The following is a 12,164-nucleotide window of genomic DNA, read 5'->3' on the forward strand; positions in this document are numbered from 1 at the left end:
CCACTTACACATAATCATACCACACATGCATTATCACATCAATCATACATCATCATGTCGTTAACCCGCGTCCGGGTAACCATCGTATGCGACCCGCTAAGTGGTGTCATGCCCGGCCCTCTAGGCTCGGTGTAAACATAGCAGCCTGCCTTAGCGGTGACATGCCCGGCCATTTAGGCACGGTGGAATCGTATGCAGCCCGCGATAGCAGTGACATGCCCGGCCAATTAGGCGCGGTGGAATCATACCATCATACACATCATGCATTTATCATCATACATATCATAGACTCATCATTATTATGCTCATAGTAATATGCTTATCATAACTAATCATAATACATGCATAGAGACTCATGGATAATGATACTCTATCGGGGTGACGTAAGGTCGTGGACCCCCGATTACATTATGGAGTAATCATAGTCGTTATATCTCACCTTGGAGGGACTACATTTAAGGTAAGTGTACATGAGGAAGACATTAATGGATCGTAGTCAACATCATTAGTTTCATAGGCACATCATATCGTAATCGCTAGAATCTTTAGGCTTAAACTTATCATTATCACTATCGTATTCATAGCGTAATTCTTATCTCGTCTGTCTATTCCTGAGCATGGGCTCTTTGTCTCTCGGAACATAGGAAATTCGTGAAGGAGGAGGAAAATCATGCATAGGATTCATGCCTTAGAAAGAAAGGTTGAGCCTTACATACCTTTGTCGTTTAGCTACTCTATTGCTTGCTCGTTCTCCTTTAATGCTTACGTCTTTACCTTCAAGAGAGTTCGTATCGTCGTTAGCTAGGCAATTACAATAACGCACTTCTTAAGGCTAAAGAAAATTGGGTAGCGTTTCCTTTGTTTATACTAATTTCCTCCATATTCCATATCAACTTCCACCATTCATGACAATGATCACAATATCACTAACAACAATCGTCATTCATTTACATTATTCGCATTTCACAATATCATTCCAATTCGCCATAAGCATGACCAAAGTTCACTATCGTGTTCTTTCACATATAATGCTCATTCCATGTTCTAAATGTCATTTATAACGTATTCATAATCTCAACATAACCATTTTCATGATTCATTCCAACTACTATTCCACAATGACATTATTCACCCATTTTCACACCCCAACTTTACTAGGGTGTGATGGGCACCCGACCCCATCTTCGGAGCCGAGCGAACCCGCTAACTCTTATTACACATATGAACTTATGAATTAGTAAGAAATGAATACATAGAATTTTTTTTTTCATAAATAGAATCTGACATCATATAAGACTCGTAACACGAGACGTGATAACATATCGGCTGTTGGAGCCGCTTATAGACTGACGTCCCAACACCCACGACTCTGTCTGCAAAGTCTCTAACTCCAAACAAAACATCATGGCACATATGCTCTGACTCGGCAGCACTCCAGGACAAGTGGAGGCCTACCAACCCCGCTGGACATCTTCTATGCTAACTTCGGCTCATCCGAGTTCACTGCCACGCGGCATGAAACGCGGCCCCAAAGAAGAGGGTCGGTGCGAGCAATGTGCGAGTATGTAAGGCATGGATGGTAACATAAAAAAGAGACGTAATCATGTGTAACGACGGTATGGAGATGTAGAGCATATCATGTGAGAGGGCATCCGGTACGTATGAGACATATCACGTATAAGGGAGTAAAGGCGTGCGTATGGAACATGTCATGTATAAGGCGCGTAACCGGTACATAGGGATCATATAATGTAAGGGCGACCGTGCATATGAGTGCCCACAGGGGGCGGATGCCATGCATGCTTGTCCGGTCATATGGTATCATAGCGCCGAACAAGTCGGCTCGCCACGCATCGCGCGAAATACGTCGGCTCGCCCATAAATCCCTCGTCGGGCATCCGCGTCCGGGATGATAAGCCGGTGACCAGTGTGGCAATGAAACATGTTTCCTTCCCATTTCCCCACATATACATGTATCCCATCCCCCCAACCCATATACAGGTATGGCATGCATGAGAGCCCAAAGAAAGTCATGTACTCGTCGGAGGGACGTAAGGTCGAAAACCTCCGATTACATTATGGAATAATCATGGTCGTCATGTCTCACCTTGAGGGAACGATAATCATAAGGCGAGACTACCAACGGAGAATAACATTAAGAGAACGTAGACATATCATATCGTACCATACCATATCATGTCGTGTCATATCATAGCGTATCGTGTCATGTCATAGCATATCGTCTCATATCATATCATGTCGTGTCATATCATGTCATGTCATGTCGTGTCATAGTCATTTTCTCATATATGACATCTTCATTGTCATCATAGAATCATGGTCATGGTTTTAGTCATAAAAACTTTCAAAAATTTGTAAAACTTGGATTTGGAGAAGAATGAATATTTTGGAAAACATTTATGAACCTTTAGGAAGAAAATCAAGCCTTGGAATGATATCCAAAAATTTCCTTTAACTGTAGTACGGAAATAAGCCAAATGGAGCCATAGGAGGAAATTAGGGAATAGTGGGCCCACCTCGAGTCAAATGAGGTGGCGTACTTATGAGAGTTTTAGGGTAAACGGATCCTATTCATGCAAGTTCTAGGTGTTTAGACAATTCTTTCAACTATTCATAAGCATTTAATTCAATTCTAATGAATGAATAGTAGTCAAATTCAAGCTCGGATTTCTAGAATTAGAGTGGTCCCCGAGACACGTATTCAAGCCTATTACATCTAAGACATGCCAAGGAAGGAAGAGTGAAGCCTTACATACCTTTTCCGCCTCATGCGCGACTCCAAATTCAAGTTCCAAATCCACCAAAATCTACAAATTGGTCACATTTACCAAAACTTAATTAGAGCATTTAGAAGTTGAATCCTTAAAGTAACACTTGCCTACCGGAACTACAAAGATTTCCCGTAAATACTCCATCCCACCAAGTTCAACTTGGCCAATTTCAATCAACAACAACCCGGGAATTCAACCCGGCCAAACCATCCACAATAATGCCAATAATCAACAATCATATTAACAATATTAATACTCAATTCACAACATGTTCAAGACATTCCAACCCAAATCTTCCAAATGCCATAAGAACACCAACAATACATTTATTTCTTTCAACTCATAAACTATATCAACACTTCCATACGCTAACAACATCATTTTCATCAACTCAAGCGACTATATTAAAATCACATTATGCTCTAAATCAGTCCACAACAATTATGACTTCCATTTGAGTCATCAAACCTTCATTTTCATCACATAATCTACAACAATCAATAACCAAAATACTATATAAAATGAGTTCATTATATTCTACCCCAAACAGCCCCCAACGGCCTAGTCCTCAACATGCATAATTTCCATGAAGTCCATTCATTTCTACATGCCAAACATACACAAACCACCACAACAACATCAACCAACACATGCCAAATAGAATTAGTTTTTCAACTCTATGCCATACTACATATACACGGCCATACAACACAACACCATAATCTCATGAACTTTATTCCTTCTACACATCACAACATGCATAAACATCTATAAAACATGTAAGGAAAGATTGAACCTCACCTTTCCTTTCCATTCCTCTTCTCGGCTAGGATTGCTCCTTGCAAAACAAATGGTTTCCTTCTTCCAACAACTACTCCACATGATAGAGGACCTTCCATTTAGTAGAAAACTAGAAGAAAAATAATCTTTCCATGATCAATTTCAAAGGCGAGTTCGACGGCCCTTGGCCGTGCCTCCCTCTCTCTTTTTTTTTTTTTTTCTTTCTTTCTTTCTTGTTTCTTTCTCTCTTGTTAAAATATGACCACCCTCTCCCTTATATATATATTGCATGCATGTGAGGGCACATGCCCCCTCTCTAGATTTTTCTTTTCTTTTCCCCTTTCTTTTATTTTCTAGAATTTTCTTTTCTTTTTCCTTGAATTTTCCTAAAGTGGTCAAAGATGACCACTTGTCTTCCTAAACAAGCCTTGGCCCATGTATTTTTTTGTAATTGACACTTAGCCCCTATAAATTAATAAGAATGTGGACATGCATATGCATGTCACACGGCCAACTGGCCATTTCATGAACCCCCTTGAACTCTGCAAAATTCCCATTTTACCCTTAGTCCTCCGCAATATTTTCCATGAACCCTTTTCCGAATTTTCCTTTTTACCCTTAACCTTTCTCATTATTTCCATACTACCAACGTCCATAAATAATGCTCATAACCTACTAATGCATTAAAATAATTTTAGAACGTAGTCTTGTCCTTAACTTCTCGCCATTAACTCGGGATATTCAAGTGTACAAAATGTGAGGTATAACATTTATAACCCATTTTCTATACTCTTTTATAATCCATGTGCTTCAACTTAATAATACTTCAAACAACATAGAAAGATCATGAAACTCACCTTAGATGATGGAGGAACAAGCCTTGGATGATAATACACCTTCTTCACCAAAACCCTATTTCACCCTTTTTGAGATTTCTTGACTTAGATGACTTTAATGAGGTTTCCTTCACTTGATTCACTTCAATTCTTGTTATTGATCCCTGATTCCCTTTATTTTCTTATGGATGAAATGTGTGGAAGGTTCTAGAGGTCTTGAGAGGTTGAAGGAGTTGGTGGAAATGAAATAAATGAAGTGGGCATCACATATAAAGACTTAGAACATTTCAGTCGTCGGGACTTCCACGGACTGTTCCACGGTCCGTGGAACCTAGTGTTGGCCGTGGAACTGGTCGTGGTTCACGACCAGCTAGCCATCTTCTCTGCTGGCTGTTCCACGGACACATCCACGGTCCGTGGACCATGATGCTGTCCGTGGAACATGGTCATGGAACTCACAGTTTCGTCGAAGTTGTTCCCGTCGTTTCGTTTGATCTCCAATCCTTATGGAACCTTCTTAACACTTGTTTATCACTTCATTATTAATCTAGGGGGCGTTATAACTCTTCTCCAAAACATCCTTAAGGTATCATTAACTCACTACTCATAATTTTGCCCGACACACTAACTTATAACTCGCTTTCCTTAACAACTTTCTTTCTTCAATTCGAATGTCTTCGGAAATCTTAATTAGAATCATCAAATACCATTTCTTACTTATCCAAACTTCGTATACATCGTGACCTTCGTTAGTTCATTCAATGTACGCTAAGGGGAAATTTCCGAGGTGTAACAAAAGCTCCACATCCTTAGGTGCATTCTCCAACTTAGTAACTTTTCATTGTTTTTGTGACCTTCACAAGCCAAAATATCTGCACATTGGTTCACCTCCCTAGCTCCCCTCATTTACGCTCTCTTGTGCCTTATACTTTTAAAAGATTTCAACATAGGATTGGTAGATCTTGTAGTAGAATGTGATAAATATTTATTTGTATTGGGTGTTTACACCAACTTGTTTTAATTTATTGTGATTAAGTAATTTAAGGAAGTAAAAATATGAGTTAGTTGACTATGTGTAAGTGCTAAAAGTTTATATATACAAGCACATGTCATACATTTTATGCTTGTCTGCATCAAATTGGTTTGACAACTGATATAGTACACAATATACGACCCTAAATAGACTAAGTTTATGATAAGGAAAAAATAATTATAAAGATTGCGTTGAGGTTTAAATCGTTTAAAATTAAGAGATCTCCTTCAACAAAGAAATAAAAATCTAGCTAAACCACGAGCTATTTTGTTCAAACATATAGGAATATATACAAATTCCACAAGATCAAGCATGCTTGAGAGCTTCCAAATGTCTTCACACATCTCTTATGAAGTAGTCGCTCGTTTCTAGATCATATCAATAATATTTTTAGCATTAAATAGAATCTTCAGAGTCTTCCATCCATTACTAATTAATAACACTTTCAGTATCCTTCCTTAATCCTTATAGCAATTGCTTCAAACAATTATGGGCTCTCGTAAATTTCCCAACATATTGGATTTGTGATCCATGGGCATGAAGCAGTTTTTCAAAATTATTCAAAGTCGCAATACCAATACTTGCCTTTTTACCATCAATATGTAATCCTTCACTTGTAAACAATAAAATATCATCTTAAAAGTTTGTCAGTTTAGTCAGAAAAATGATTTTCAGTTGAGGAACAAGAAGAAAGGCTATCTTTTATTCTTCATGCTCGAAGAGAGGTTTGAAAGCAATATCCTTAGGTTCTAACTTCTAACCTTTCCTCATTAAACAAACCAAGAATTCCTACCTTCCAGATTTGCTATTGAAATTAACACTCAAATTTAACAATTTTCATATAATAATTTAATATAATTTATTCACAAGCTGATGAAATTTCACAAGTCATTAGTTCTTGTCTTCGTTGACTGGAAAGTTCTAACTACCATAGAAGTTATAAGACCCAATTTGTTCTTTACGATATTGCTATAGAAATTTTTACCTTGTGATTATTTTTTTCTAATACGGAAAAGGGTTAAAAATACTCCTCTATTATATGTTGTAAAATAATGTTATCCTCCGTTAATAATTTGGGTCAATCGTGTCCTTACCGTTATAAATCGACACATATTTACCCTTATTTTCAAAGTCATCTATTTTTTTTTTTTTTTTCAAAAACTGAAAAATTTAAAAATTATTGCTACGCGTCAACTTTGTATAAAAAAAGGTTTTTTTTTTTTTTTTTTCTACGGAAAAGCACAAAAGTATTCTATTCTATATAGTTCAGTAAAAAATTTTGGCCCTTTCGGATTTTCTTATCCTATTCCTTTTTTTGTTTTTCCTTTCTCTTTCTTCCTTACATTCTTTCTTTCAGCTAAACTCTGTGGAACAAAGCCATGTTTTGGGGGGTTTGAGGGTTGAACAATGATTTAAGGGTGACTGGGCAATAACTTTACGATGAAAATGAAGGTGATTATCTATGGTGGTATAAAGATTGAATGGTTCACATGGTGATTATATATGTTAATAAAATTAGTGGTGCTTTTACTGAAGATATGCGACGGGTTGTTTCAGAGGAAAAAGAAGATGATGGTACTGAAAATCAATGATTTTATGACGAAGATGAAAAAATTAAGAAGAATGGTGATGACTCTGGATGGATGTCAGTTACGACTTACGATGATGCTACGACATCTTACGCGGTGATTTGTTGTGCTGTGTATTTTTGCATTTTAAAGAAGAAGATGAAATTATGTGTGTGAAGAAGATCGCGATTTATATGTGTGTTGTGTGTGTTAATGGAGGACAGCAATCAGTTGATGGTGATGTTTTAATCTAGTGAGAGTGAGTGTGCAACTGTGACGCTGGATTGAATTGGACGACTGTCGCACTGACATTAACGACTCTAGAAGTGTTGACCATTTGTGGAGGGTGGGTGGGACCCAAAAAAAATATATATCTTACTCGTTAGAGTATGTTGAGGCTCTGATACGAAGAGTAAAGCACAGAAGTTGAGATATGTTTATTGAATCAATGCAGCGTTTAAATACAAGAATGAAATGGCCACTTCCGATACTAACTCAATTGAAAGAGTAGAACTAAACAACTTGCTAAGTGTTTGTAAATATTTTATTATAATGTATGTCCATTTTGTTTACTTGGAGACCAAGTAGATAGTTTGGCCACAAAGTTTTATGACTTGGCCAACAAGTCTTTTTCCTATTATATATAGGAGTCCGTTTGTATTGTAACAGAACAGAAGCAATATGCAACCAAAATTAATAGAAAGAAAAGTAATAGTTCTACTGTTTCCCCTCTCTCACTGTACCTTTTGCCTTTTAATTTGAGTTAGTTTTATTTTATAACACGTTATCAACATTAGTTTTATTTTATAACACTTTATCAGTACGAGACTCTGTCATCTCGAGCAAATACTTTAAAAGCCTTGAAGGTATTGACTTTCTTTTTTTCTTAAGTAATTGTGAATCTGTAACAACCCGATATTTTTCCAAGTGTCTTGAATTACTTCCTTATTCATAGTTTATTTAATTTTAGCGGTCTTGTATCAAAGCAGATAATTATGAAATATATTCATATAATATGCATGTAGATATATTTAGTTGTATATATAATTTATAGAATATATTTTATGAAAAGGCAGTTAAGTGAATAAGTGGGTTAGGCCCATTACTCTAGTTCTGGCCACGTTATATTTCCTAAGGGGAAGAGGGAATAGGAAAGTATTAACTTGCCTCTAACCTAGAGAGGAAAAAAAAAAAGAAAAAGGGAGAACGAGCAGAGCATTTAGCAGTTGCTAGCATAACATGAAGTTTCCACAATTAGGAGAAAATCAGGTACACAGTACTTCAACTTTAGTATTTAAGAATTTTGTTGCTGGATGTTGTTAATGGTGGCAACATTTTATTGGGGACTAGTGACTACCTAATATCTAGAGGGGACCACATTGCAAGGATGAAGAATTGTAGAATTTGGCTATAAAATTGATTTCAAAAGGGTAAAAGAAAAAATTGCTTTTTCTGCACATCACGTGCACAAGTGCTTTGTTTAGTGCTTTTTTTTTTTTTTTGTTGGTTTCTTTATTTCTTACTTTCTTTCTTTCTATTCCTTCTATTCTTTAATATTAAATTTTCAATGCAATTGTCTTTGGCAATACCTGTGTTATCCGTACATAAAAAACTATATATTTTACTTAAACTATGGTAAACTTCAAAGATCAATTAGAATGTTTGAATGTTTTTTTTTTGGTTTCTTCAGCGTGTAAAATAATGTGAAGGAAAACAAAAGTTTTCAAGCCTGAAGTTCCACGTTATAATCACTATATTTATTTTGAGACTACAACATGTATATATATTTACAAAATTGTTTATTAATGGTATTGAGATACAATTTCCACTTTTTAAAAGAATCATGGAATCAAGGTATAGAATGTTGAGATTTAGTTCTAAACCTAAAATTATAGGATTAGTTTTCCTAGGCTAATTTGGAATATTTATTTATGGTATTGAATAGATTGAGGCTATTGGAGATTGTTTGAAGATTTGACACTTCAAGAGAGTTGCGTTCCGGTTATAAGGCAAGTGAGGCTTAAACTCTTAGTTTACTTGCTTTTCATAAAGAGCATATGGTTTGTTATGTATGTATGCATTTAAACCGTTTAGTTCGTGTGAGTGGGCAAGCATGATCTAAATTGGATAATTTCCAAGTTTCTAAAGTAATGACCGTATGAGTCCTTTAGCGTAAATTCTCTTAAATAGATACTATTTATATAAATGTAAAGTTTGGAAGTGGTATTGATTGGATGTATGTTCCACTTATCATCGTATCTTCGGTCCCATTGAGGGTACACTTCCATAGGTCCCATTGATGTTCGGTGAGAGATAGATGCAAGAATCTTAAGTGACCGGGTAAGATGGGGGTAAATAATGCCTAGAAAGACGGGGGTAAGACATAGACAAATACGTACTATGTCCCGTGAGCATAGATACTTTAGCTTTACGGGGACTCGTGCCCTATTTCTATTCCCCGTATCGTATGTCACTCGCACTTGTTGAGTTGAGGGAGGCTGAAGGAACGCGATTCGATTTGCTTGATAAGGGCTTCGTCGGGCCCGTGTCGAGTCGGTGTCACCTGGGCAAGACTCGGGTGTGCTCCGGTATTGTTGTGAAGAAGGATGGTTCCGTACGAATGTGCGTTGACTACGGGCGATTGAACAAAGTCGCATCTTCAAGAACAAGTATCCCTTTACCTCGTATAGATGATTTATTTGATCGGCTTCGGTGCGGCTCCACGGGTTTTTTCCAAGATTGACTTGAGATCGGGTTACCATCGGTTGAGGATCAAGAAAGAGGATATCTCTAAGACGACATTTCGGACTCGTTATGGCCATTATGAGTTTTGGTCATGTCCTTTCAGGCTTACTAACGCCCGGCGACATTTATGGATCTTATGAATCGAGTGTTCAAGCCTTTTCTTGACACTTTTGTTATAGTATTCATTGATGACATATTGATCTACTCCGTAGCTAGTTGGAGCATGAGGGTCATTTGAGAGCGGTGTTAGAGAAGTTGCAAAATTCTCGGGAGCTTTATGCCAAATTCTCGAAGTGTGAGTTACGGCTAGATACGGTGGCGTTTTTAGGTCACGTGATTTCTAAGGATGGTATTCTAGTCGATCAAAAGAAGATTGATGCGGTGCGGCGATGGCCTAAACCTCTTACTCTTGCGAGATCGGGGGTTTTCTTGAGCGATCCGGTTATTACGAACTGACTTCGTGGTAGGATTTTCGTATAGTCATCGGTACGAGAGACCTTGGTGAATCTTCCGTTGACCGTATGGATTGACGCGAGAAAAATGTCCGGTTCGAGTGGACGGAAGGGAGTGTGAGTTGATCTTTCGAAAGCTAAGAACGGACTTTGACTTTGGCTCGGTATTGACTTTGCCTGCCTGCTGGGAAGGAGAGGCTATTCAGTGTATTGTGATGCCTCGAGAGTGGGTTTAGGTTATGTTCGATGCGAGAGAGGCAAGGTGATTGCATATGCCTCTACTTGAGACGACTTAAGAATCACGAGAAGAACTACCGATTCATGATTTAGAGCTAACGCGGCGATCTTATGAATGGTCTTTGCCTTGAAGTTGTGGCGGCATTATTTGTATGGCGAGCCATGTGAGATATTTACTGGATCACGTGGTTTCTAGGAGTATTCTAGTCTTCGGTATATATTTAAGCGAGAAAGATTTGAATTTGAGGGCGCGGAGATGGCTTGAGTTACTAAAGGATTATGATATGACAATTTTGTACCACCGGAAAGCTAATGTAGTGGCGGATGCTTTGAGTAGGAAGTCGATGGGTAGTTTGGCTCTATTTCAGCCGAGAATGATTTGAATCAGACCTTTAGCTATAGATTTTCAACGGTTGGCCAATAGTGGTGTTAGACTTGATGCCACGCCTTGTGGAGGGATACTTCTTGCGTAGTTGCACGTCTTCTTTGATTGAGCGAGGTCAAAGCTCATCGGTTCGAGGATCGCGATTGCTTAAGCTCAAAGAGCAAGTGGAGCAGGGACAGACTAAGAGAGCGACTATTGACTCCGATGGAGTGTTATGGCATGATGGCAGGTTATGTGTACCCGGATGTGGGAAACTGAGGCGGACTATTATGGAAGAAGCTCATAGTTCTCGCTATTCCATACATCAGGAGCTACAAAGATGTGTATCAAGACTTGAAGAAACATTTACGAGTGGATGAGGATGAAGAGAAACATATACGATTATGTGGCTCGTTGTTTGAATTGCCAACGAGTTAAGTATGAGCATCGAAACACTTGGCGGATTAGCTCGGTACGGTTATTCCAGAGTGGAAGTGGGAGAGAATCATTATGGACTTCGTGGTAGGCTTGCCATGTACTGCGAGGAGACATGATTCGGTTTGGGTGATTGTGGACGAGACTTACCAAATTCGCGCATTTTATCATTTCGATGACTATATTCACGGCTCGGTTTGGCGATCTTTCGAAGGCTTTGGGTACTAAGGTTGAGCTCGGTCGACATTCCATCCGCGGTGATGGTCAGTCAGAGCGGGTTATTCAGATCTTGGAGGACATGTTGAGGGCATGTGCCATTGATTTTGGAGGTCATTGGGACGAGCAGTTGCCTTTGGTAGAGTTCGCCTATAATAACAGCTACCACTCCAGTATTGAGATGGCTCCATATGAGGCTTTGTACGGTAAGAGGTGTCGTTCTCCAGTTGGTTGGTTTGAACCAGGTGAGAGGAAGCTTTTGGGTCCAGAGATGGTTCAGCAAGCTTTAGACAAGGTAAAGGTAATCCAAGACCGACTCAAGACAGCTCAAAGCAGGCAAAAATCCTATTCGAACAAGAGAGTCCGTGATTTTGAGTTCATGGAGGGTGATTTGGTATTGTTGAAAGTATCGCCCATGAAGGTTGTCATGAGATTTGGTAAGAAGGGCAAGTTAAGCCCGAGATAAATTGGTCCTTTCGAGATCCTAAAACAGATAGAATCAGTTGCGTATAGATTGGCTTTACTGCCGTCCTTAGCAGGAGTCATTCAGTTTTTCATGTTTCTATGCTCCGAAAATACTTTAGAGACCCGAGCCATATTTTTCAGGTTATTGACCATGAGACAGTTCAGCTTGATCAGAAGTTAGCCTATGAGGAGGCCCCAATAGCTATTTTGGACAGGCAGGTTCGCCAGCTGAGATCAAAGT

This window comes from Lycium ferocissimum, chromosome 9, assembly GCF_029784015.1.
Source record: "Lycium ferocissimum isolate CSIRO_LF1 chromosome 9, AGI_CSIRO_Lferr_CH_V1, whole genome shotgun sequence".
NCBI classification, from domain to species: Eukaryota; Viridiplantae; Streptophyta; class Magnoliopsida; order Solanales; family Solanaceae; genus Lycium; species Lycium ferocissimum.